At 42.0% G+C, this 26,264-nt stretch overlaps 1 protein-coding gene and 1 pseudogene across 1 annotated transcript in view; both read left to right on the forward strand.

Annotated features, from left to right (window-relative positions):
- The window catches only part of LOC123515733 (calcium-activated chloride channel regulator 2-like), a 62,633-nt gene that overhangs the window by 6,228 nt on the left and 30,141 nt on the right, over positions 1 to 26,264 (forward strand). The window lies entirely within an intron of this gene.
- Positions 10,137 to 10,255, forward strand: LOC123515772 (annotated as a pseudogene).

A 26,264-nucleotide genomic window follows, 5' to 3' on the forward strand; every position in this document is an offset into this window, starting at 1 on the left:
TTCTCCTCGCCAATTCCCCCCTATGCTCCTCCTCCTCCTCTTCCCGCCACCCTCCCCTCACTCGTTTTCTCTTCATAAAGATTTCCCCTCAGAAAGATTCCAATTTTCTTGTTGCACTTTCTCATCACTCGTATTTTTCTTTTGGCTTTGTTCTGAAGTGTTTTTGTACGCCCGTCCTTCCCATTACTGTTCGCCCACGCTTAGTACATACTTTTCCTCACGTTTCTTAATTTAGTTCTATTTTTCTTTCATCTCGCTCGTGTCTTGAGGTCTGAAAACATCCTTCCCACCTTAACCCCGCCTTGTCCTTTACTTTTTTTTAGCCTGCGTTACGTTACATAGTGGTATTTGCCCTTCCCTTGCCCTCTGGCCGTTACCAAGCACGAACATCAGCTGGAGTCATCCCGCCCTGTCATCACGCACCAAAACAATCAACAGTGGTCATTTATATCAGGAATTCTCACCTCAAAGAACTCGCAGGCCACTTTCCAATCTTTTCCCTGCCCACTTGCTTGCCTCTCTGTCTTCCTGCTTACCTACCTGCCTGTCTGCTTGCCTCTCTTCTCTCTCCTACTCTACTGCTCTCCTTCTCCTGCTTTCCTGCCTGCTTTTTGCCTACCTGCTTGCTGCCTTCTCTCTCCTGCTCCTCCTTTCCTACCTACCTGCTTGCTTGTTTGCTTCCTGTTTGTCTGCCTTCTCTCCTTCTCTTGCCTTCCTGTCTGTTTGCTTGCCTACCTGCTTGCCTGCCTTCCCTCTCCTGCTCTCCTGCTCGACCGCTCGCCACCTTCAAGTCTGTAGAATTGTTCCCAGATGTAAAAGAAAGCCTCAGAAAGTCTAATTTGATGCACGAGTAAAATGGCAAGGTGGCCTACTTTTTGATCAAAGTGGTTTTCTCTTCCTCTTCTTCCTACTCCTCCTTTCTTTTTGTGTCTTCTTTTTTTTTCTTTTTTCTTCTCTTGTTTCTCATTCCTTGTTTTTTCATCTTTTATTCGTTGTTCTCATCCTATTTTTATCTCCTGCTTCCCCTCCTCCTTCTCCTCTTCTTCTTCTTCTTCTTCTTCTTCTTCTCTTTATACTTCTTCTCCTTTTCCATTTCCCTCTCCTTCTCTTTCTCTTTCTCCTTCTCCTTCTCCTCCTCCTCCTCCTCCTCCTCCTCCTCCTCCTCCTTCCTCTCCTCCTCCTCCTCCAGTCTTCAAGGACTTGTTTCCACTTAAGGGCATTATCCATAGAGACATTATGTGCAGTGTTATTAACCTGTATCGTGAAGTGCCGTCCCTCTCTCTCTCTCTCTCTCTCTCTCTCTCTCTCTCTCTCTCTCTCTCTCTCTCTCTCTCTCTCTCTGGGTAAATTTCGGATATTAAAATAGGTTTTTTAATATCTTTTTGTAATTTTTTTTCTCTTTTTAATCTTCACACCACCACAATCATTCCACCATGAGCAACTGTAACTTCCCTTCCTTCTCTCTTCCCTTACTTCATTCCTCCTTTCCTCTCGTGCAACAAAACCTTCTCTCCTCTCCTATCTCTTGCTTCCCATCCTCCTTTCCTCATCTCCCTGCTTCCCATCATAGGAGCATCTGGCACGACGAGGCGGCCTTCCCAGAGAGACTATTGTGCGGCCCTACGACCCTCCGCCACTCCCTCCCTCTCACCTCTCCCAGCCTCCCCTCTCTCTCCTGCCAGCGTCTGAATTAAGGGTGAAAGGAAGGCATCATTGTCCTCGCCAAACATAATACGAGGTGTCATCTCTCTCCTCGCTCCTCTTAAGAGTCTATTTGTTCTTCTTCCTACTCTCCTCTTTCTTGTCTTTGTCTTCTTCTTAGTAGTCTTATTCTTCTTCTCGTGTTTCGTGTTTCTTGCTTTCGTGTCCTCATTCGTTTTCTCTTATTCTTGTTCCCACTGTGACCTTTTCCTCCTTTCCTCTTTCTTGTCTTCTTCTTTTTTTATTTCTTCGTCTTCTTTTTCTTGTGTTTCGTGTTTCTCGCTTTCGTGTCCTCATTCGTCTTCTCGTATTCTCGTTCCCTACTGTGACCTCTTCTTCCTTCCCTCCTTCTCTTCTTCTTTCTTATCATCATGGCTTCCTCCTCCTCCTCCTCCTCCTCCTCCTCCTCTCCTCCTCCTTTTCTTCCTCTTTTTCGTGTGGCGGTGGGCGACGAAATATTCTTTTCATTCTGCCTCCTTCACCTCAAATTGTTTTATATTCCATGCTTTCTCTTTCCTTTATATCTCCAGACTCTCATTTTTTAGAGGTTATGTTTTCCTTGCTGCTGTTTGCTTTCATTTTCTTATTTTTATCCAATTTCTTTTCTTTTTTCCCCTCCTGATTTTTTTTTTTTTTTTCATCTTCATTTATTGTGTTTTTATTTTTATCTCGTATCAACAAAGTGGTTTTATTCATTTTGTTTTCGTGTTTTTTTTCTTTTTTTTTTTATATGTATGTAGTTGTCTGAGCACGCACACACATCTTCAAACACATGTATGCAAATAAGCCCGCGCGAAGTGCAAACACACACACACACACACACACACACACACACACACACACACACACACGGTTTGTATATATTATTCATCATCTCTTCTCGTTCCTCTTGTCACTTTGTTTCACTTTCATTTCACTTTTCTCGTTTTCTTTTCGCTAATAGCAGCGACGGAACACGAGACGATACGGGAAGAATTTCGGAAAAGAAAGAAAAGAAAAAAGGAGGAAAAAGAATTAATGGAAAAAAAATATCTTAGACGGAAAATAGAAGATAATAAAGAGTAATTCACGTAACGAAGAAGAAGAACAAGAACAAGAAGAAGAACAACAACAACAACAACAACAACAACAACAACAACAAGAAAAAGAAGAGAAAAATACAAGAACTTGGATAAAGACGGTGCTAAGGGAAACATAAGAGAGAAAGGAAGAGAATAGAGAGAGAGAGAGAGAGAGAGAGAGAGAGAGAGAGAGAGAGAGAGAGAGAGAGAGAGAGAGAGAGAGAGAGAGAGAGAGAAGAAATAAAAAGATCGAGATTGGACAAAAAAGAACTGGGGAAAGAAAGAGTGAAAGGAAGCATAGGAAGAAGAAGAAGAAGAAGAAGAAGAAGAAGCAGAAGAGAAAAGATGACAGGTGAAAGAATCCAAACTCATGTTGTTTGGAAGAAAGAGACATGAAAGAAGAATGAAAGAAAAGAAAGAGAGAGAAAGAAGTGAGAAAAGAAAACAAGTCAAGAAAAATATAAATAGAACGATGCAATGGAAATGAAGAAAAAGAGAGAGAGAGAGAGAGAGAGAGAGAGAGAGAGAGAGAGAGAGAGATGAAGGAAGAAGATGGAAGGAAGGAGGAGATGTGAAGGGAAAGACTGAAAAAAATAGAGACAGCAGATGAAAGAAAAATATAAGGAAGAGAAAGGAGGAAGTAAGAGAGAGAGAGAGAGAGAGAGAGAGCGTGTGTGTGTGTCCGTATGTGTATGTGTGTCTATGTGTGTGTGTGTGTGTGTGTGTGTGTGTGTGTGTGTGTGTGTGTGTGCCTCCTCGTCGCTCGTCCCCGCCATCTCGTCTATAAAGGATTTGCCAAGTAAGTCCTCGTCATTTCAGCTTTTACAGTTGCCACCGACGCTTGAGTCTCTCGGGGGAAACTTTAGGAACTAAGTTAAAAGGCAACTCGCGGCAGTGCAACAAATCATCTTTACTATTTCACTTGACAGCAATGGTCGAGGGAGACGTGTTGCTGCTCTGGCCTCTAACTTATATAGGTGGACTTTGAGGGGGGCCTGGGAGAAGAGAAGGTGTAGTGCTGTTATTATTGTTTTTTAGGGGTCGTGGTGGTGGTGGTGGTGAAAGAAAGGTAATTGTAGTAGTAACTTTTGTGTAGCTCTCTATTTATTCGTGTGTTTGTATGTGTGTCTGTATGTCTGTCTGTCTGTCTGTGTCTGTCTCTCTCTCTCTCTCTCTCTCTCTCTCTCTCTCACTCTCTCTCTCTCTCACACACACACACACACACACACACACACACACACACACACACACACACACACACACACACACACACACACACACACACACACACACACACACACACACACACGTTTTTCCTTTCTTTCTTTCTGGTGTCAGAGGTTGATCCTGCACTCTCGTGAATTAACAATCCTTTGTATATTTATGCCGCCAGACTTTGATCTCCCTCTCGCTCGCTCTCGGCTCGAGGAAATTACTCAGCTCACGACACGGCTTTTTTTTTCGGGGAATGATATTTGTTTATATATGAAAGCTTTTTTTCTTACTTTTGCACATGTGTATTCTAAGTTATCCTGGTTGTAGCGATGCATGTTCCATATATGCAACATACTCTACCCGCCTTGTTTCCACCGATCAATACTGAAGCTATTTTTTTGCATGTGATAGTGACCTCTCTCATTTCGCCTCGCTGTGTTTGTGCTTATCCCTTGAAAACGATGAGGGCGGAAGGGGAACGCCACTCTCAGTATCACATGAAGCTCCTGCTATACTGCCCACACTGTGCAGGCCGGTACGCTTTAAGAAAGAGAAGAAAAGCAGGACTGGTATATTGAGCCAGTAAGCAAACTCCCAAGAAACAATAACTTCCACATCGACTATATAAAGAACGATTTGCCGGGAGTGGGGACGGCAGAGGGCAGCGACAGGCGGGAACTGATGAAGTTTCCCCTCCCCTTCTGACAGCAGCCACGAGAACAACAGCAGGATTATAAAGAAAATTGAACAGAAAAGTGAACTCTCATGTTTCTTAGAATACACCCCTGGCTGCTCCTGGAAACCTGAGTCGAAAGCCAAGCTAATGAAAATGCATTAGAATAGTATGAAGGCAAGAAAGAATTGCATTACCAAGAGAGAGAATGGAGCAGGAAAGAAGGCTGACAATAAGATGAAGTTCGAGAAAGAATGGCAGCAAGAAGAGAGGTATCAGGAGGTGGGAAAAAGGCGAAGACGTACCAGCAGCAAGCGTGGCATCAGATGGGCGCGGCAGGAGATGGGAAAACATCCGTTCCCGACAAAAGAAGACGAAGAAGGCGATCGGAAGGCTGCATCATCTGGCGGGCGGGTGGCGGCGGCGGCGGCTTCGTAGGGGGAGGCACACGTGGTGGCACACACACACACACACACACACACACACACACACACACACACAAGTATAACATAAAGTTGGCAGAAAAGTTGATGAAACTAGGACATTGAACTTTTTTTCCTCTTTATTCTTTGACATCCTCAAAACTCATTGTTGAGACGTCTCGAGATACAGACCTCCGCTTGTCGCCCCAATTTCATTTACCTGTCTGTCAGCTTTGTATGTTATGTGCTACGTGTAATGCTGCCACACACACGCCACCCAACACTCACCACAGCCTGGCGCTACCTAGACCAGCCTTCAGCCTCCAGCCACCGTTCCATGCAACGCACACCAATCCTGAGGCCACGTGTCTGAATATGTCCTGTACATTTCCTCACATATACTCAAATATTTACACAAACCTATTAGTGTGTTGTCTGTTGGTTACATCGTCGCTTCCTCGGACACTCCTTAAACTCTTCATTACTAGGACGCGTTTATATATTCATTCTGGTGACTATTTTGTCGATTTTATACAGCTTCAGAAACTTGTGAGGGGTTAAAATAGTGAAGACTCTGGCCATACATCTTCTGACATCCATAAACCCTTCCTAATGTAAATAAAATCGTCTAATCACACCCGAAATTCGTGATAAAGAGTGTCCCAGTACTAAATGGGCTAAGGAAAAGGCCAAAAGGATTATCGAAAACTGAACAAAAAACTTGAAATGCAGTAGAACGAAAATACACCACCTATGTGTTAAGAATAAATATATAAGCATTTAAGAACCACCAGCATTGCCACTACCGTCAATACAACCTCCCACCACCACCACCACCACCACCACCGCCACCACAGCCTCCTTTATCCCCCCACCAGCATCTCCAGGAACTTAGTAAACAATCACAGGCTGGATGTGAGAAAGTTGGCCTGAAGTTGGTATTAGGAAGAAACACGGGTGTGAGAACGGCGTGGTGTGTTAGTGAAATAGCATCTCTCTCTCTCTCTCTCTCTCTCTCTCTCTCTCTCTCTCTCTCTCTCTCTCTCTCTCTCTCTCTCTCTCTCTCTCCCTCTCGTTCACCATTTTACATTCTTCTATCGTAACACTTCTCTCTTCCCTCTTCCATCATTGTTATATTCGCTTTCCTCCTTCCCTCTCCTCTCTTCCATCACCTTTATATTCCCCTGCTGGCCCTCTTCCCTCCCCTCTACTTCCCTCTCTTTCTATTCTCCCGCCCTCTCTCCTCTCATCTCTTTCCTTGTATTATATTTTCTTCCTTTCCTTCCCCTTTTAGTATCATATTTTCATTTTTTGTTGGAAGTTAGTTTAGATTATCTGGGTCATACCTTAAGTCTTTCTCACCTCTCTCTCTCTCTCTCTCTCTCTCTCTCTCTCTCTCTCTCTCTCTCTCTCTCTCTCTCTCTCACTGCACCCACATTTAAATCTAACAAAAAACAGTTCAATTATTACATTTATATGCTTAACAATGTCATAGAAAACGAAGAAGCAAAGGATGATGATGAGAGAGAGAGAGAGAGAGAGAGAGAGAGAGAGAGAGAGAGAGAGAGGAGAGGAGGGATAGAGATAGGTGGAGGTGGGGATTACCTAACACAAAGGGCTATTAGAACACACACACACACACACACACACACACACACACACACACACACACACACACACACACACACACACACACACACACGAACAGTTAATTACAAAGTATGTGCGGCAGTGAGAGGGAGGGCGTTGTGAGAGTGGCTCGTGGTGTGTGAGGGAGAGTGCAAGAAGGGAAAGGAGAGGGGTGAGAGGAAAGGAAGAGGTGTGGTGTGGTGAGGGGAGAGAGAGAGAGAGAGAGAGAGAGGGGAGAAGGTTGCATGATTATAGGGTGAGAGGAGAAAAATTTAGAAGTAGTAGGTAGGGTGAGGACTGCAGGAGTAGCTCTTTAGTAGGAGAAATGCACTTTTTTCTCTCTCTTTTTTTTACCTTCCATTCAGTTCTCAATGTAAATGTGTATACGTGTCCTTCAACCTTATTTGTCTAGTGTGTTTCCTCAGAGGGTTTGCTTTACTGTATTCCTCCTCCTCTTCTTTTCTTCTTCTTCTTCTGTTTATCTTTATTATGTTACGTTTACAAATACAATCGCAGTTCGCTGTATGCTTTTTTTTTCTATATGTAGTTTCATGTATTCTTTTCTGTTTTTTCCCTCTTTCATTATATTTGTCATTTGTATTCCCTCTTGCACTCTTTTTCTTCCTTGTTTGAACTCTCACCCCGTTCTCTGTGTGTGTGTGTGTGTGTGTGTGTGTGTGTGTGTGTGTGTTTCCTTTCGTGTAACTCTCATCTTCTTTCCCCTCGCCCGTTCTTGCACTTCACTTCTCTTATCCTATCTTCTATTATTCCCGCGTTCCTCTCTTCCCTTCTTCTCTCCTCTTTGCATCTTCTCTCACCCTTCTTCTTCCTCCCTTCCTCTCTGGCCAACAGGTAATCATAAGTACAAGGAACCAGCACATCGACTCTCTCTCTCTCTCTCTCTCTCTCTCTCTCTCTCTCTCTCTCTCTCTCTCTCTCTCTGTTGCTTTTGATGTTGCTGCTATTATTTTTTTCTTATAGCTACTGTTACTACTGCTACTACTACTACTACTACTACTACTACTACTACTACTACTACTACTACTACTACTACTATTACTACTACAATTTCTACTGCATCTCTTTCTTTGTTTCTATCTCCACTCCTATCTCTATTACAGCTCAATATAATTTTTCCTCCTGCAATTTCGTCTCTCCCTTGATTTTTTTTCTCTTTTCTTATCTAAGCGCACAAAGTCACACTCGTCAATATCCCTGTCTGTATTGCACGCAGCGAAGAAAGAAGCTTGCAGTGCCCTCCTTCTTTTTTCCCTCTCTTATTTCGTCCCGTGTCTTCTTGATGGCCTGTGAAATAATGAAAGGCGCCGCTCACCTCTCGTCTTGTATTCTGGATCGTGGATTCTTGATTATTTTACCCTTTTATCTAGGCAAGGTTTTGTTTGGTTTGGAAACTCAACATCCTGAGACTGAGAGCACGGGGGTCGGAATTCAAGGAGGAGGGTCAGGTGAGGTAAGGCGTGGGTGCATCTCTGGGGAAAGCAATGTCACCCCTGACCTAAGCTCCCGTCGAAAGGTTCAGGACAGAAGCGATGTCGAAAAGTAAAAAAGCTGAAAAATCTCCCTTTTGAAATAGAATAAGAGCAACAGAACCGGATCAGTAAATGGAACGAGGAGAAGAATGTGAACTTTTAGAATTAGAAAGAAATAAAGGAGTATTGTTTACGAAAGCAAGAAAAGGAAGAAAGACAGAGATTATTACTGGACTGAGGAGAAATGTGAAGGAAAAACGCTTAAAAGGAACGAGACGAGGACAGAGATGGTTATAAAACTACACCAAAGAAAAATGAAAGGAAAATATATATAAAAGAAGGAAAGCAAGAAAGAAAGACATGATTCCTTAACTTTGAGGGAGAAAATGTGATGGAGAAATACTGATAAATGAAGGAAAAAAGAGAAAAAGAACGAGGATAGATATGAAATGGATATGAAACTTTAAGGATGAGAAAAGTGGAGGACGAATACTAATAAATAAAGGAAAGGAAAGAGAAATGGCAGAGAAAAGGAAAAAAAATATTGAAATTACAACGTGTACAATAGAGAAGAAAGAAAGAATAGAGAGAAGAGAGTAAAATAAAAAAGGTAAAAATCAGTTCCCATTAACTTTTTAATCCCTATACACACAAGTTTTGACTATTCTTTTTTTATTATTCTTTTATGGAAACTACAATTCAAGTGAGCCCTTTTTTTTTCCACTAATATTCATTTTTGCCCTTGGTAGTTCTCCCTCTTACATAAAAAAAAAAATTAACCGTATACATGAACATCCCACTAAGCAAACCCAGAAATAGAATAAACCTCGTATGACAACAGCTTGTATACATGTGTAAGTGCGTGGGTATGTGTGTATGTGTGTATGTGTGTGTAGGAGTATTCTGGCGCCTTCCCACCACCCATTTCAACACAGCCTGGCACCACCCTCGCCCCCTAAGCAAATTCCAGCAGTTCGAGATGCGAGTTATCTAATTTACTCGTCAGTACTTTGTCGTGTTATCGTGTCAAGGCACCAGAGGGCGGGGTGGGGCGGGGCGGCGCGGGGCTGGGCTGGGCGGGGCTGGGTTGGCAGACAGAGTGGGGAGGGAGTGCCTTGTATACTCCAGCGACGTTTCAGTCTCGTTTTCTCTGATTACGATGCTTCTCTCCGTTTTCTTTGAATGTCGTCTTCAGTTTAAGTTGTTTTATGTTTTTTCTCTCTCTCTCTCTCTCTCTTTCTCTCTTCTTTTTGAGCGTTGATTAGTGTACTTTCCGGGAAACTTTCTATTTTATTCCTCATTTCCACTTTTAGTTTCCTTTTTTTTTTTTTTTTTACCTGTTTACGTTTTCTATTTATTTCGCTCTTTTTTTTATGAGCTGTTGGAAGAGAGAGAGAGAGAGAGAGAGAGAGAGAGAGAGTAGTGCTAGGAATAGGAAAACACCTCGATGCCTTCCAAGAATAACAAAACACACACACACACACACACACACACACACACACACACACACACACACACACACAAATGAGGAAAAAAAAAAGAAAAAAAGCAGGAGAACAGAGCATATAGCAATTCCGTGTCATTATTCCGCCAGAGAAGTGCGTCACAGCTGATCGTAAACAGAAGATAAAGGTAAAAAAAAGAAGGTATTAATCTGCCAAACACGACGCTCCATCAAACTTTTCCAGGTAATTGTCTCTACTTAGCCTCGCCATTGAGAGACATTAAGTAGTAAAATGTTAGTCCGTCTAGGAAGGTAATTATGTGTGTGTGTGTGTGTGTGTGTGTGTGTTGCTGGGTGGAGGTATGGGTAGTTGAGAGAGAGAGAGAGAGAGTATCCAAGAACTGTCTGCTGTTTATATAAGAATATGCAAACAGACGAAACACACACACACACACACACACACACACACACACACACACACACACACACACACACACACACACACACACACACACCACGTTGAACACACCGCTTCTCGTCCGATCAGCGAAGTTAAGCAACGTTGGGTCCGGTTAGTACTTGAATGGGTGACCGGCTGGGAACACCAGATGTTGTTGGCATTCCATTATTCACACACCGCGTAGTGTAGTACTTAGCACGCTCGACTCACAATCGAGAGGCCCGGGTTCGAGTCCCGGCGCGGCGAGGCAAATGGGCAAGCCTCTTAATGTGTGGCCCCTGTTCACCTAGCATTATATAGGTAAGGGATGTAACTCGAGGGGTTGTGGCCTCGCTTTCCCGGTGTGTGGAGTGTGTTGTGGTCTCAGTCCTACCCGAAGATCGGGTTATGAGCTCTGAGCTCGCTCCGTAATGGGGAAGACTGGCTGGGTGACCAGAAGGCGACCGAGGTGAATTACACACACACACACACACACACAGAGAGAGAGAGAGAGAGAGAGACTGAGAAGAGCAAGGCAAGGCAGCACAACACAGCACAGCACACGTCTAGGAGAAATTACAGCCTCAGTAATGGCAGTAGGTGAGAGGCCTTGAGGGAACACCTTTTGACAGCCTCACAAACCTGCCTCTCTGACAGACGTGCTCCTCCTCTTTACCCGAGAATTATTGATGGATTTTGCGTGAATAATTTCAGCTTGCCACGCGACGCCCACCGGAGCTCATTAATATGCATTACGTGTCCTGTGTTCCGCCGTCTGGGATCAGAGCAAAGGAGGGATGAAGGGGAAAGAGGGAGGGAAGGGAGGGGCATTGCAGTGTGGAGGAAACAGGAGGGTATAAGTGCTGTAAAGTGCTGTGATGCTGTATAAGTGTTGTAAAGTGATGTGATGCTGGGGGGTTATAAGTGCTGTGAAGTGCTGTGATGCTGTATAAGTGCTGTGAAGTGCTGGGGGGTCATAAGTGCTGTGAAGTGCTGTGATGCTGCCAGGAGGAGGAAAAGGGATAGATAACAAAACGTGTAGGGATGTAAGGCAGGAATGGAGGCTCATATTCAGAAACACTGTGTTGTATCTTTACTATACCATCAAAAGTCTGTAGGTAAAGTTCCACGCTTCCACTGTACCATCTGTAGGTACAATTCCACGTTTCCACTGTACCATCTGTAGGTACAGTTACACGTATGAGTAAAGATGAGACAAGAGAATCACTTTTAACAATAATTTTCAAGATACGGAACGAAAACCAGGAAAATAGTCTGCAGGAATCATTATAACGCGACTTTAATAACTTTAGATTTGTCGAGGAGATTAGAGAGAGAAGCAAGAAGAGTAAAGAGGAAGAGGAAAGAGTACATAAAGGAAGGAACAAAAGACAACGAACACAACACAGGGGAATATGGCAAAAACATGGAAAGAGTGAAGGGAGAGAAGCGAGAGATGAAAATAAGTAAATACAGGGACAAGTAGGTACATTAGGGGAGTGACAATGTGTGTGTGTGTGTGTGTGTGTGTGTGTGTGTGTGTGTGTGTGTAGTGTGTAGCGTTAAGAACAGAGCAACATTAACAGAGAGAGAGAAAGAGAGAGAGAGACGATTTAAACAAGTAATGAGGCAGAAAGAGAACATAACACGAAACACCACTGAATTCTAAACCCCTATAGTAATAATCAAACACTGCCCTGACTTGAAACCTAGGCCACAGTCAACCTAACTTTACTTCTACCCGCATTTTTAGTAACAGGTCAGCAAAAAAACGTCACAGATTCAGGAATAAAACATAAATAGATCAATATAAAGCTTCCTCATGCAGTCGGAGGCTTAAATAAGGTTAACAATACAGCAAGTGGTGAATAAATACTGATCATGAATTATCTATCCTGACCTTCTTGTTGACTGCTTGCGAAGGTGTTATTCAGGTGTAGCAGCAGACAGGTGAGCTGGTGATTGATAGGTACGTGGCAGAGTGTGTGAGTGAGTGGAATGAAAGACAGGTAAATAGGTAATGAGATGGATCGGTACATAGATTAACAGATAGGTAGATAGATGGATAGAAAAACAGATAGATAGATTCATAGATAGATAGATATACAAGTAAATTTATAGATAGTAGACACATAGATCAATACAAATAAGGAAATAGATGAAGTGACACGAAGATGGCTTCTGACCTCCATAGACCCTTTCTAATATTAAGAAAATGGCCTAATCATACATAAATCTCATGGTAAAAACTGTGTCCCAGTACTGAAGAGGGTTAAAACAGTAGGCAATATTGGTAATACAGAACATTATAGCGGAGTCTTGGTGCTTTAAGTCCGTGGATCATCACCCTCGTCCTTGATTGCCCTTGGGAGAGAAAAATAAAGCTTAGGGTGGTTTAATTAGCAGGCTATTGCTAATGGAATACACCTTCGTTGGTAGTGTGTGGGCTGGGGAGGGAGGGAAGGGAAGGGAGGGGAGGGATACACACACACACACACACACACACACACACACACACACACACACACACTCTCTCTCTCTCTCTCTCTCTCTCTCTCTCTCTCTCTCTCTCTCTCTCTCTCTCTCTCTCTCTCTCTCTCTCTCTCTCTCTCTCTCTCTCTCTCTCTCTCTCTCTCTCTCTCTCTCTCTCTCTCTCTCTCTCTCTCTCTCTCTCTCTCTCTCTCATCCTGTCACACGAACATTAATTCCATCACCTTCATTATGCACACGTGTATATATGTGGTCCCCTTCCCTTCTTTCCCTCCCTTCCTCTACTTATTATTATTAACGGTTCACTTTTTTCTGTTTAATTCCTCCGTGGCCAAGAGGCGAGCTAATATATTGTGTGCCAGGCTTCAGAAAGGGCGCTGTTGGAACTCGAAGGCTCTTTAATACTTATTAGTGAAGCGTCTATGAGAAACACCTGTGGAAACAATTTTTTTTTTTTTTATATTAGAAGGGAAACTGAATTAAAAAGAGGCCCATTTAATTGCCAGTCCCCTTGCTGGTCAAAGGGGCAGCCAAAGTAAAGGGACAAAAGATATAGTAGTTGATAGTAGTTGTCGTAGTAGTAGTGATAGTAGTGATGGTGGTAGTAATAGTAGTAGTAGTAATAATAGTAGGTCTAGTTATCGTTGTTGTAGTAGTTGTTGTTGTAAATGCAGTAATAGTAGTAATAATGATAGTAGTAGTAGTAGTAGTAGTAGTAGTAGTAGTAGTAGTACGTAGTAGTAATGATAGTAGCAGCAGCAGCAGTAGTAGTAGTAGTAGTAGTAATGATAGTCAAAATAGTAGTAGTAGCAGCAGTAGTAGTAGTAGTAGTAATAGTAGTAGTAGTAGTAAAAGCAATAATCGAGGCACCGCGTAGTGGTTATTATAGTTAATAATATTATATATCATTATAGCTGTCATTTCCTCACCCGACATGGCCGACATTCATCTTTATTAGTAGGTAACATGCCATCACACGCCCTTCTCGCCGCCCTCCGCCGCTCCCTCGTCACTCTCTTCTATTGCCGTTTGCCTCTGTGTAATATGTTATTAAGGATTCCCAGTGTACTTTCCCTCCCTATTATTTCCAAGCCATATATCAGCGAACTGTCTCTGGAAACCTAACACGGAGCGATTCGCCTTTACGTATTTCATTTTTGTATTTATTTTGTCTACCTCTCTCGTCCCTCTCCCTCCTGCTTCTCCTTCTTTTGTCTCCTTTCCTCCTTTTCTTCCGCTTTTGTTGTTTGTTCAAGATTTTACTATTTCTCTATTTTTTTCACATGTTTTTTTCCTCTTCATCTCCTTACCTTCATAGCCTCCAACTCTCTTCTCTTTCTCCTATTTTCTGCTGTCTTTTTTTCTCTCGTTTTCTTTCCATCACTTAAGTTAATTTTCAAAGTAAGGTTTTGGCTATTTTCTTATTTTCTTATTTTCTTCTTTGTCTTGTAGTTCCCCCCTACTCTCAAACCTTATGGTAACCTCCCTTCGCTTTACCTTCGTATTCCCTCCCTTTTCCGTCCCCCCCTCTGTCCCTCCTCTTGCCCGTAAAGGTGAGGTGAATTATGGAGACATTAACGCCATCTCAAGACATGACAAATTCCAGCTTCTCAAACAGATTACAGCAAGTAGGTCACCGCTAAGCGTATATACAGGCTGGTTCACGGAAGGAAGGAGGCAGCCATCTTTCTTTGTCACCCTAACTATCATTGACAAACACTCACACACGCTCTGACACACACACACACACACACACTCACACACACACACACAGTCAACCACCCCACCGCTACATATTTTTCTACTTTCATAGCTTACTCGTTCTCTTTGTTAAATGTTCTGTGTTTGATATTCTCTTTACAATTCAGTTTTTCCTTTTACGTACATTTCACTTATTTTTCAAGCAGCAACGCCACCACCACCACCACCACCACCACCACCACCACCACCACCACCGCTACCAACACCAACACCAGCACCGCCAACACTAACAGTTAGATAGCCTTTTTTTTATTGTTTTCCATTATTATTATTTCCTTTTGTCTAAGCATCCATTTTATTCACGACAAAACATTATTCAGTTACATTCGAACAGTTTTACCTGGACAAACGCCACTACTACCTTTGTGGATATTAGTTCGGTCCACACACACGCACACAGATCAGATAGAAGCGAGCAGCCATTCCACCATTCTGTTCACTGAGTATTACGTCATTGCGAGGAGCGAGGCGTGGTGGGCGTGGCCTCTGTAATGCCCTGGAGTAGCGGGGATGGAATCAGCGCCGTTCACAGGAGCTCTCCGTGGCGAGTGGCTGGGAAAGGCGCGCAGGGCAGTGAAGAAGTGCCACCATGTATTACCTCGCTGACATTACGTGGGAGTTACTTGGGAAGGGTATTTTTACATTTTGGGCGCTTCTGTAATCTTTTTTTTTTTTTTTTTTTGTCTCCGAGTCACTATAATTAGAATCACCTCTTAATGATTATTTCTGGAAGTATTTTGTGCCTTTATTTCATTTACCACCACTACCACCACCACAGCACACGCCCATCACTGTTATCATTCACTCAGAGTCAGTCACGATAGGGCCCTTGTGCGAGCTTTCCCTGACCCTCCTTTTAAATCCTCCTCCCCTCTCCTCCTCCTCCTCCTCTTCCTCCTCCTAGTCCTCCTCAAACGCCCCTCGTCCTCCTTCTCTTCCTAATCCTTATCGTGAGCCCTTCCTCGTCGTCGTCGTCCTCCTCCTCTTCCTCCTAGTTCTCCTCGTCCTCCTTCTCTTCCTTCTAGTCCTCCTCGTGCGCCCCTCCTCCTCCTCCTCCTCCTACTCTTCCTAGTCCTTATCGTGCACCCTCCTCCTCCTCCTCCTCCTCCTCCTCCTCCTCCTCCTCCTTCCTCCTCCACGTCGTTAGCCAGTACTGATTGATCCCTTTGTGTAATTTGTCCCCCTTTTGGTCTACAGATGAATTTAATCGAGGCTAATTTTGGTCTCCCCCTTTCCTGCCCTGACTGATAAAGAATAAAACTATCGCAGTGGAAGGCACGAGTATTGAATGACCGACGCTCCATTTCATCTGTGCGTACAAAGATAATACCTACCTATTTTTTTATTATCATTGTTGTTATTATGAGTTGGAGTGGGTGGGTGTGTTATTTCATTGCTATTTGGACAGTTCTGGGCTGTTGTGAGTGAAGTGCTCTTGAAGGGGGTTATTCCCTCTTCTGTGTGAGTGTTGAGAGGAGAGAAGGGTAGCAAGGGAGGGATGGGAAGGGAAGGGAAGGGAAGGGAAACACAATGAGAAGGACTGTGAGGAAGGGAGAGAGAAGAACGGTTAGTTGTTTGATTCTCCTTCGTATAGATTGTTGTCCTTCTTTGATCTCTCTCTCTCTCTCTCTCTCTCTCTCTCTCTCTCTCTCTCTCTCTCTCTCTCTCTCTCTCTCTCTCTCTCTCTTACATTTTGTCCTTTCGGTCTTCGTTTATCTTTCCTGTCACTCACTTTCTTCATTTTGCTTCACCCTTTCTCAATTCCTCCTCCTCCTCCTCCTCCTCCTCCTCCTCCTCCTCCTCCTCCTCCTCCTCCTCCTCCTCCTCCTCCTCCTCCTCATTTTCTTAATTTTGCTTCACCTTTTCTTAATTCCTCCTCTTCCTCCTCCTCCTCCTCCTCCTCTTCTTCCTCCTTCGTATTATTCCTCCTCTTTATACTCCTTATCCCTCTACTCCTCGTCCTCTTTTCCCTCTCCTTCCTTGGCTCATAAGTTGGGGCTTTTATCTCCTGCGTGATGGACACAGGCGAGGCGTCTGATGAATGGCTATCACTTAGGCCGTGAAGAATGGGGGAAGGCCGGCCTGTGGGAGGTGGTGGAGGAAGCACACGGGGACGAGGGGCCTGTTCGAATAGTGAGGATTAATGAAGGAGCGATAGGTCGAGATGATTTGGAACGAAGGCAGAGAAGAGAGAGAGGGAGGGAGAGAGAAAGAAGAGGGAGAAGTATCTTAAACGGTGAATAAAGTAATGTAGAATATATATAACAGTAGATAGGACCTTCTTTTTTTATTTTCTTTTGTTTTTATTTTTCTCTCTTTCCTGAAGGAAGCGAATATTTCAGTGATAAATAGAGGTGCAGAGTTTGGCCAGGGAAAAGAAGGAAAGCGTGCAAGAGTGAAGATACTGGAAGATACTTACTAACTGGTCCACTCGTGCATTAGGGAGATAGAAAGGTAAATATGAAGTAAAGGGTGATAAATTTGCATCAACGAAGTACAGGAGACTGAAAAATATATATAAAAAAGGAAAAAAAACAGAGAGAGATGTAGAAAATTTACCAGGGAAAGGAAGAAGAGAGTAAAGGAGTGAAGATACAAGCTGGTTCATTTGTGCATTAGTGAAATAGGAAGGTGAATATGATAAAAAAATATTTGCATCAACGAAGTGAAGGAGTATGAAAATATATATAGAAAAAAACACTGAGAGAGAGAGAGAGAGAGAGAGAGAGAGAGAGAGAGAGAGAGTGTGTGGGGGGCAATGGGGAGAGTCTTCCAAAATAGGTCGATGAAGGAGTAAAAGATAGAGAGACGTGAGCTGAAAGAGTGGAGGGGAAGAAGACGAGAGAGGAAATTGAAAGTTGTCTGTGGAGGAAAGTCTGCCAAAAGAAAGAAGAGGAGGCGAGGAATTCACGTGGGATAACAATGATAAAATGTGATTAATTATGGCAGGAATGGGGGAATGAGAAACCAGAAAGAGGAAGTGTTGAAGGAGGGAGATCGTGAGCGAGGAAAATGTGAAATAGGAAGATGGAAATTAAGGGAGAAGAAAAATAAAGATGGAAATTAAGGGAGGAGAAATTAAAGATGGGAAATAAAGAGAGAATAATTAAGGAAGAAAATAACTAAAGGAGAAAAGAATTAAGGGAGAAAAAGAAGTTGTATTGAAAAAAGAAAAAGAAAACATGAAAGAAAGAAAGAGAGAAGTAGAAGCTAGGTAGTAAGATATAAAAGAGAAAAGAAACACGAGGAAAGAAGGAAGAAAATGAAGTAACTACGTGGAATAAAGGAAATGAAAAAAAGGATAAAACTAAAAAAATGAGCTACTTGTTACTAAAAGGAAAGAGAAATAATAAAAAACAAAAAATAAAACAGGAGAAAGGAAGGAAACGAGGAAATAAGTACGTGTGAAAAGACAAAAGAAGAAAAAAAAGGAAAACAAAAAAAAAGAAAAGAATAAAGAACAGAATTAGATTTTTTACCGCCACAAGCAACAGAAAACAAAAAAATAAAAATTAACTAGACTCACAACAAAGAGCAGAAGTCAAAACATGATAAGCAAAAACTATGTGAGAAAGAACCAGAATCTCGTGTCTTTCCCCCGCTTGACTTGCAGGATTAGCAACGTCTGTCCTTTTGTCCCGGCATGAACGTAAGCACGAGCCACCGTTTGGGAAAATAGACACAGACACGGTGGACTACGGTGAGACAAAACAGTGATAGGAAACACAAGTGGCCAAGAAAACAAGAAAGTAGATATCGAGATTGAATGCTTCGTGTTAGTTTAGTACGAGAATTTTGAAAGAACTGAAGTTGAAAAGAAAGAAGTATAGTTTGAATGAGAGTATTATTTCAACAGTATAAGTCTAGATCAGTAATTTAAGAAGAATAGAATATAACTGCTAAGAAATTAAACAGTTATTCTTCAGAGTTAGCAATGGAGAGCTATATAGTTTAAATGAGACTTATTGTAGCTTAAGAAAAATAGAGAATAACTGCTAAGAAATCTACAGTTATTCTTCAGAGTTAGCATGAGTTAAACAGAAAGGAATATAGTTTGAATGAGAGTTATTTTAGCATGAGTCTTCTGGATGAGTTTAAGAAGAATGAAATATAACTGTTAAGAAATCTACAGTTATTCTTCAAAGTTAGCATGAGAAAGCTTAAGTGTAGAAAGAGCAAAGTTGAAAAGGACTGCAGTTTAAGGCATTGTTGTTTTGGCATAAGACTTGTGGGTGAGTTGTAGAAAATAGAACAGGTATTTTTGAAAGAAGTTGTAGCATGTGAGGAGCAAATGCGAGGCAGAGAATTACAGAGAACGAGGAACAAAACGAGGTGAGAATGACTTGATAGGTACTGGTGAAGTGGAATTGAATGATGTTAAAATACAGAGAAGTACTAATGGACTGAAACTGAAGGAAGTGAAAATGGTGCACGATTGAAGAGAACTTGTAGATTGAGGGCGAAAAAACAAAAGAAAAGAAAGAGAAAAAAAAAAGACCACACCATCTGGAACTGAGCGAATGTTTATGAAAAAAAAATATATGAAGAGTGAATATAATACCTTTCTCTCTCTCTCTCTCTCTCTCTCTCTCTCTCTCTCTCTCTCTCTCTCTCTCTCTCTCTCTCTCTCTCTCATATCCGCGGTATTTTAGTCAAAACCTCATTGGCTGATACCTGATATTCCTGGCAATTTTTCACCGCCACCCTGACACCCATTACCGTCATTACCCTTGCGCGCCCTTTCGCTGTATTGGCATCGCTGTTTGACGAAGGACCTGTGCTGTACTTTGTGTTATTGCACAGCGACCTTTACTACACCGATATAGAGTTGTGTATTTACCAGACACTGTGTTATTATTCTTTTGTTGTGTTTTGATACTGTGTGTGCGTGTGTGTGTGTGTGTGTGTGTGTGTGTGTGTGTGTGTGTGTGTGTGTGTGTGTGTGGCGGGGCGTGGGTCGGTGGATGGGATGTTTGATGGAGTGTTTCATTGTGATGTGCATGTTTTTTTTTTTTTTCATTCTTTGTGATTTTTTTTTTTTTCGCTCTCTCTCTCTCTCTACTGTTGGGTTTTCTTTGTTGTTTTTTTGTGCTGTTGTTGCTTTTGTGGTGCTTTGTTGTTGTTTTTCTTTGTTGTTTTGGTCTTTATTGTACTACTACTACTACTACTACTACTAATAATAATAATAATAATAATAATAATAATAATATCACAAACAGACACACACGCATCCAATTCATTTAGTAGACAGGAAATATTCTACACACCAGAATACGCCAAAAATTAACTTTATTTTTCCTACCGAGTATCTTTTTTTTTACGCTGAAAACACGAAGGTAGCACGTATAGTTTTCGCGCCTTTCTCTGTCCTGTGTGTATGAGAGTGTTTCCGTAGACTGTGTGCAATACGAGGCATGGTGGAGTGGAGGGGAGAATGGGAAGGTGGGGAAAGGGATATGTGATGGGAACCGATCTCTCACTTCAATCATTCTCATCTGTTTACTCACCCCACTTGAAATAAAGCTTGGTTGGATGAGTAAGAGATGGCTATGTAAGTTGGAGAGTGGTAAGAATCGATTTGTCACCTCACCTCACCTCAGTTCACGTCATTCATTTATTTTTACCCTCACTTCATTCTTTTTCATCCTCACCTTATTAATTTCACGCTCATCTCATTCATTTTCACCCTCACCTCACCTCATCTCATTCATTTTCACTCTCACACTCTCACCTCATACATTTTCATCCTCACCTCTTTAATTTTCACCCTCACCTCATCCATTTTCACTCTCACCTCACGTAACCTCACCTCACTCACTCATTCATCCATTTTCACACAAGCACACTCCCTTTTACCTCAAACAACCACTCATTAGCATACTCAACCATCCACCAACTTACCACCAACCATCTACTAAACTCACCACTCCAGTCACCTCAGCTTTCCATCCACCCACGAGCTCATCCATCCAACTGCTCACTCGGCCGGCCACTCACCCACACTACCACTCAGCCGCCCACCGTCTCTTCTTCAGACCTGTGTTTGCTCAGAGCCAAGTCAGCGAAGAGGCCGAAGGTAAGAGAGGATTTTGATTTTCGACTTAAACCTGATAAGAGCGCTTCGGGAATTTATATCAGAGTCGGAGAAACTGAGAGAGGGGAGTGTTATTCTTCTATTCCGGCCGCTGGAAGTGAATTTCGAGAGAGAGAAGAGGAGGAGGAGGTGGAGGAGGAAGGAGGGACAAGAGAAAATACGTGGAGTGAGATGACGGAGGCTTAGTCGAGCGGGAGGAGGAAGGTGGAAGATAGAAGGAAATGTGAAGGGAGAGAAAATACTGCAAGAAAGAAAAGATTTGTCTAGGAGAAAAAGGGAATAATGTTGTATTTGTGGCTCTGGGAAGTAGTAATAGTAACAGTAGTAGTATTTGTTGTTGTCGTAAATGGAGTCGTTTAAGGAGCATTGATAGTAATAAGTGTAGGTGTTATAAATGGTAGTTGTTGTCGTGGTGGTGGTGGTGGTGGTGGTCGAAGATAAAAGAGAATTACAACCACCATGAAAAATAAAGAAAATGGATACAGAAGAACACGGTGATGTAGAATTAAGAAAAAAGGACTAGTAAAAAAGAAATGACTAACCTCAAAACTATTAACCCCTTGAATACCATTACGCGTTTCCATATTCAATTTGCTTTCTATATAGTGATTTTATACACCTTCAGAAACCTATATGAGGGATTAAGATAGTGAGGACTGTGGCCATTAATCTTCTGACCTCCATAGATCCTTCCTAATGTCAATACAATGTTCTAGTAAACAAATCTCAATGGAAAAAAATGTGTCCCTGTATTGAAGGGGCTAAACAAACAAAGACACTATTCCTTTTCTTCATAATCAGAATTGACTAACGAGTTACAGTGACAGAGGTAAAGAGTACGTGCTCAAGAGGAACCAAGAAACCAAGGGAGGGAGGGAGTATTTCGATAAACTGAGCACGAGTCATCACTAACCATTGTACATAACGAGCCACACATCACGAAACTCACACATCGAGGAGGGGAAGAGGTTTCCCAGCACAACCTACAGACTCCCTTAAGTATCTCAGTAGTGTTCCCTCGCGAAGGCAATGTTACTTTATATTAAGTACTGGGATGCACTTTTACACCAATATGCGTATGATTAGATGATTTTATTTACATTAGGAAGGGTCTCTGGAGGTCAGAAGATTAATGGCCAGAGTCTTCACTAATTTTTTAACCTCACATAAGTTTCTGAAGATGTATAAAATCGCCAAATAGTAAGCAGAATTAATATGAAAACGCGTCATAGCACTGAACGGGTTAAGAAACTAGTGTAGTAACGTAACTAAGGATATTTCAAGGCAAGGAAAGAGTTTGGTAGAATATATTTACGAAGGTGTTTCACTACAGAATGAGACAAAGTAATAGAAGGTTTAAAATCCAAGAGTACAAAAAGTTATATAAAAAGAAGTTTGCTAAGGTAGAATACATTTTGACGCAAGTATCTCAAAGTATAACTCCTTCGTAGCGATCCATGGTATTTTTAGAGCCGTAGAGAGTCACAGTCTGGCAAGGAAAGGGGTTTACTTAAGAAAGAATCCATTTTTGACGAAGGTATGAAAGTTTAAGTATAAATGCGGCTTGGAGCTTGGGGAGTAAAAAGCGGTCAGCCTGGATTACAGAAAGGTAAAAAAAAAATATATAGGTGGAATAAAAAAGAATTAAAAAGGGCTTTAGATACGAGGAAGAGCACAAAAGGGTGTAGTAGTTCCGGTAAGACTACAAAGGCGCTATAAGGAAAGAAAATGTAGCTTATGTAGAAGAATTCGTGGAAATCTTAAGGCTTAGTTGTACACCAGGTTAATTACGGGCGCTTTGTAAATGTATACCCATCACCTGACGACCACACTAATGACAACAACAACAACAACAACAACAAACGACCACACCAATGACAACAACAACAACAACAACAACAACAACAACAACAACAACAACAACAACAACAACAGCAACGTCCAAAGTAAGAGAGGGAGAGAGAGATAGATAGATAGATAGATAGGTAGATAGATAAAGAAAGAAAGAGAGAAAGAGATAGAGAGATAAATAGAGAGAGAGAGAGAGTATGTGTGTGTGTGTGTGTGTGTGTGTGTGTGTGTGTGTGTGTGTGTGTGTGTGTGTGTGTGTGTGTGTGTGTGTGTGTGTGTGTGTGTGTAACCAGATCACCTCATGTTCACCGTACAATATTTCCATGTATGTCTTTGAAGTATCAGCACTTACTTAATATTATCCATTTCCCTGGCTGCTGCACACGTGAAAAAACCACACGGCTTCACGTTGCAAGCTACGAGGAGAGAGAGAGAGAGAGAGAGAGAGAGTTGCCTTGTGTGATCTTCATAATCCTTTCCTACGGCCACAGAACTACAGAGGAAATGAGAGAAACACACACACACACACACACACACTGTACGGTAGACATGCGCACGGAGGAGGAATATTGCTATACATGTCATTCTGCGCCACAAAACAACACTAAACTTTGACCTCGACTAATTGTTTCTATAATCTCACTGTGGCAGGGCAGCTCCGGATGATGCCTGGAAGGTCGAATTGTGTTCTAGTCCTCGTTTTTACTCTCTCTCTCTCTCTCTCTCTCTCTCTCTCTCTCTCTCTCTCTCTCTCTCTCTCTAGTCGTCTTTATTCCACGTCCTCGTCGTTCTTTGGCTTCACAATGACTTGCTCTTAACTCGTATTTCATCTTCATCCTTTACTGTCTCTCTCTCTCTCTCTCTCTCTCTCTCTCTCTCTCTCTCTCTCTCTCTCTCTCTCTCTCTCTCTCTCTCTCTCTCTCTCTCTTATCTTCAATTTCTCTTTCATTTTCATTTTTTTTTTTTTTAGTCTTTTCACTTTTCATGACTTTATCTGCTTTCTGTCGTCTCCTTTATTTATTCTTTTTTTCTCCATTTACTTTCTTTTTTTTTTTTTCTCCCACCAACTACAAATCTTCAAAACGACACAGCTGGGGTGTTAAAAGTGAGGCTAGAATTCATCCACTTTGCTCATTTCTCCCTTGTCCTGCTAGTGGGTCAAGGGTCTCTAGCTTATTTCTGCCCTTTCTGGTCCTCATAGTGGGGACCTTCGCGTGATGGAGCAGAGAAGCATAAATTCCTCCTGTAATGAGAAAATGCTGGTGCTAACAATGGTAAGGCTTTCACGCACCACGCTGCCTCTTACTCGTATAGGAAGGAGGAAGGGATGGAAAGATAAGAAGAAGAAAAGAAGAAAGAAAAGCAGAAGAAAAAAAAGAAGAAAGATTAAAGAAAGATGAAAGAAAAAAAGAAAGAAAAGATAAGAGGAGGAAGAAAGAGAGAGGGATGGAGAGATGGATGGAAGGAAAGAGAGAGGGAAGGATGGGATGCTATGGTCACTCAGATGCATACGAGCTACCACTTCTTAACAGATAAAAATACAATAGGTGGCAAAGGTGATTGTTATTGCTCTTGCTGATGTTGCTACCAGTGATACTAATATTGCTGCTTTTCCCACCACCACCACTAATAACTCAGTCGCTATTACTATTATCAATTCTCCTACAAATATCATTAAAACTACAAAACATTTTACACTACAGGCTAAGATTGGCTTGTTTTCACTTCACATTTTTGCCCGTAAACGTTAGACACTGAGAAAACAAACATCATTTAAACGACAAAGAGACGCAGGAACAAATGTACCCAGTTTATATTCACTTCAGCTTGAACACACCTCGTCGGAAGCAGGCCAGCAGGTAGTGAGTGCACAGGTAACAACGCGTGTGCTGTGTAAAAGCTCTCCTGTTATTACTATCTACATTTTCTCATTATGGGAGGAAAATTATGCTTTGCTCTCTTATCACGCAAAGGAAAGTAATGTAGCTATCACTCATCCACGAACAGGACAAAGGGAAACAGTTACGTGTGTGTGTGTGTGTGTGTGTGTGTGTTTGTGAGTGTGTGAGTGTGTGTTGATACTCCTGTCCTGCTAACATTTTCATCTCTTTCTCCCTCGTGTAAAATGTTGTACTGGATTTGAACGCGTACTGCTCCGGATAATCTGTACACTGTTGTCTCTTTCAAAACATATAAATTCTGAATCCGGAATAGTTTTTTTTTGTTGTTTTTTTTTTTTTTTTTTGTTTCGTAGTTGTCACAAAGTTCGTGTGTATAAGTCGAGTAGTGAATATCGCGTGAGCTACTTAAAGAGCTTAGTGAATTAACCCTTCAGTACAGAGACGCATTTTTACCTTGACCTTGGGAATGGTTAGACGATTTTATTTACACCAGGAAGGGACTATTCAGGTCAAAAAGATTAATAGCCACAGTCTTCACTATGTTAATCCCCCACATAAGTACCTAAAGCTGTTGGAAAAATTCACCAAATAGTAACGAGAATGAATATGGAAACGTGTCATGGTACTGAAGGGTTTAAGAGCCCTACATAAACTGACAAGAACTGGGAATGTGATTAGAGGAGGTAGTTTTGCAATAATAATGTGTATGTCTTTTTATATGCACGAGGAAAAGCTGGCCAAGGGCAACAAAAGATAAGATAAAAGGCCCCATCGAATGTCAGTTCCCTAAAAGATCAAATAGAGCTACACAAAATTCTGGGGGCGTTTTTGAGATTGTGACGTCACTACTCTGGACAACTGTACGTCACAAGGCAGAGAAGTACTAATATTAATATTTCTGGTAGTGAGAGAGTTCTGTTTGCGTTTGAAAGAATTGATATCTCCATACATGTCTGTAACACGCTCACTTTACGAAATTATCAAGAGAGAGAGAGAGAGAGAGAGAGAGAGAGAGAGAGAATCTTACTCCTATATTGAAGACGAGTCGTGATCACAAGGTCTGTGTGTGTGTAGGCTGCAGAGGCGCGGTGTTGTTGGGGTTAGTATTTCCATATTTACCTAAAACTGGGTACATATTTACCGACTGCAGTTGCGGTTAAACTCTTTTGATCCATCCCGACTTAACTTTCATTCTACTACACAGGAAAATATTGACAGCGCTGCTCTGTTGGTGAGATCCGCATTCCTCTCTCTCTCTCTCTCTCTCTCTCTCTCTCTCTCTCTCTCTCTCTCTCTCTCTCTCTCTCTCTCTCTCTCTCTCTCTCTCTCTCTCTCTCTCTCTCTCTCTCTCTCTCTCTTTCTCTCTCTCTCCTACACTCTCCACCACAATCTTTCCTCCTTTCTGATCTCGAACCTGAACTCTCTCGAAAGAAAGCTTCTGATCTTCTAGTCATCATTCATATTTTATTAATAATCTGTCGAACATCAAAACGAATCCTTGACTCTTTATTTAGTGTGTGTGTGTGTGTGTGTGTGTGTGTGTGTGTGTGTGTGTGTGTGTGTGTGTGTGTGTGTGTGTGTGTGTGTGTGTGTGTCCTCTCCTGTTTCCATTATTGCTGCTTTATTGTATATCATTTGCTTTTTCATTTTTATTTTCTGTATAATTTTTCTCTCACCCCCCCCACCTCTCACGCTTATATATAACGTGTTTCACATCTGGTAGAATAAATGATACATGTAAACATCCTCCATGACTCACCACTTTCCTCCAGCTGTGTGACTCAACCACCTCTTAAACAAGGATTCTTATTTGACTTTGTACAATATAGTTTTCATACTCCACCTCCGCAAACACTCCCCACGCTCTGAACAACTGCATGTATACGATATGGTCTATAGCTTCACGTAATGATTATAATGCTCAAAAACAAACTGACGTATACAGAATGGGAGTCTTCGTGTGAGAACGCTAGTCCCAGGTGGCCATGGTAGCAGTGCCTGTCACTCCTCACGCCTTTAGAAATGTTAACCCCTTCAGTACTGGGACACATATTTACCTTAAGATTTGTATACGATTAGAGCATTTTATTGAC

Source organism: Portunus trituberculatus, chromosome 39 (assembly GCF_017591435.1).
Source record: "Portunus trituberculatus isolate SZX2019 chromosome 39, ASM1759143v1, whole genome shotgun sequence".
Lineage (NCBI taxonomy): Eukaryota > Metazoa > Arthropoda > Malacostraca > Decapoda > Portunidae > Portunus > Portunus trituberculatus.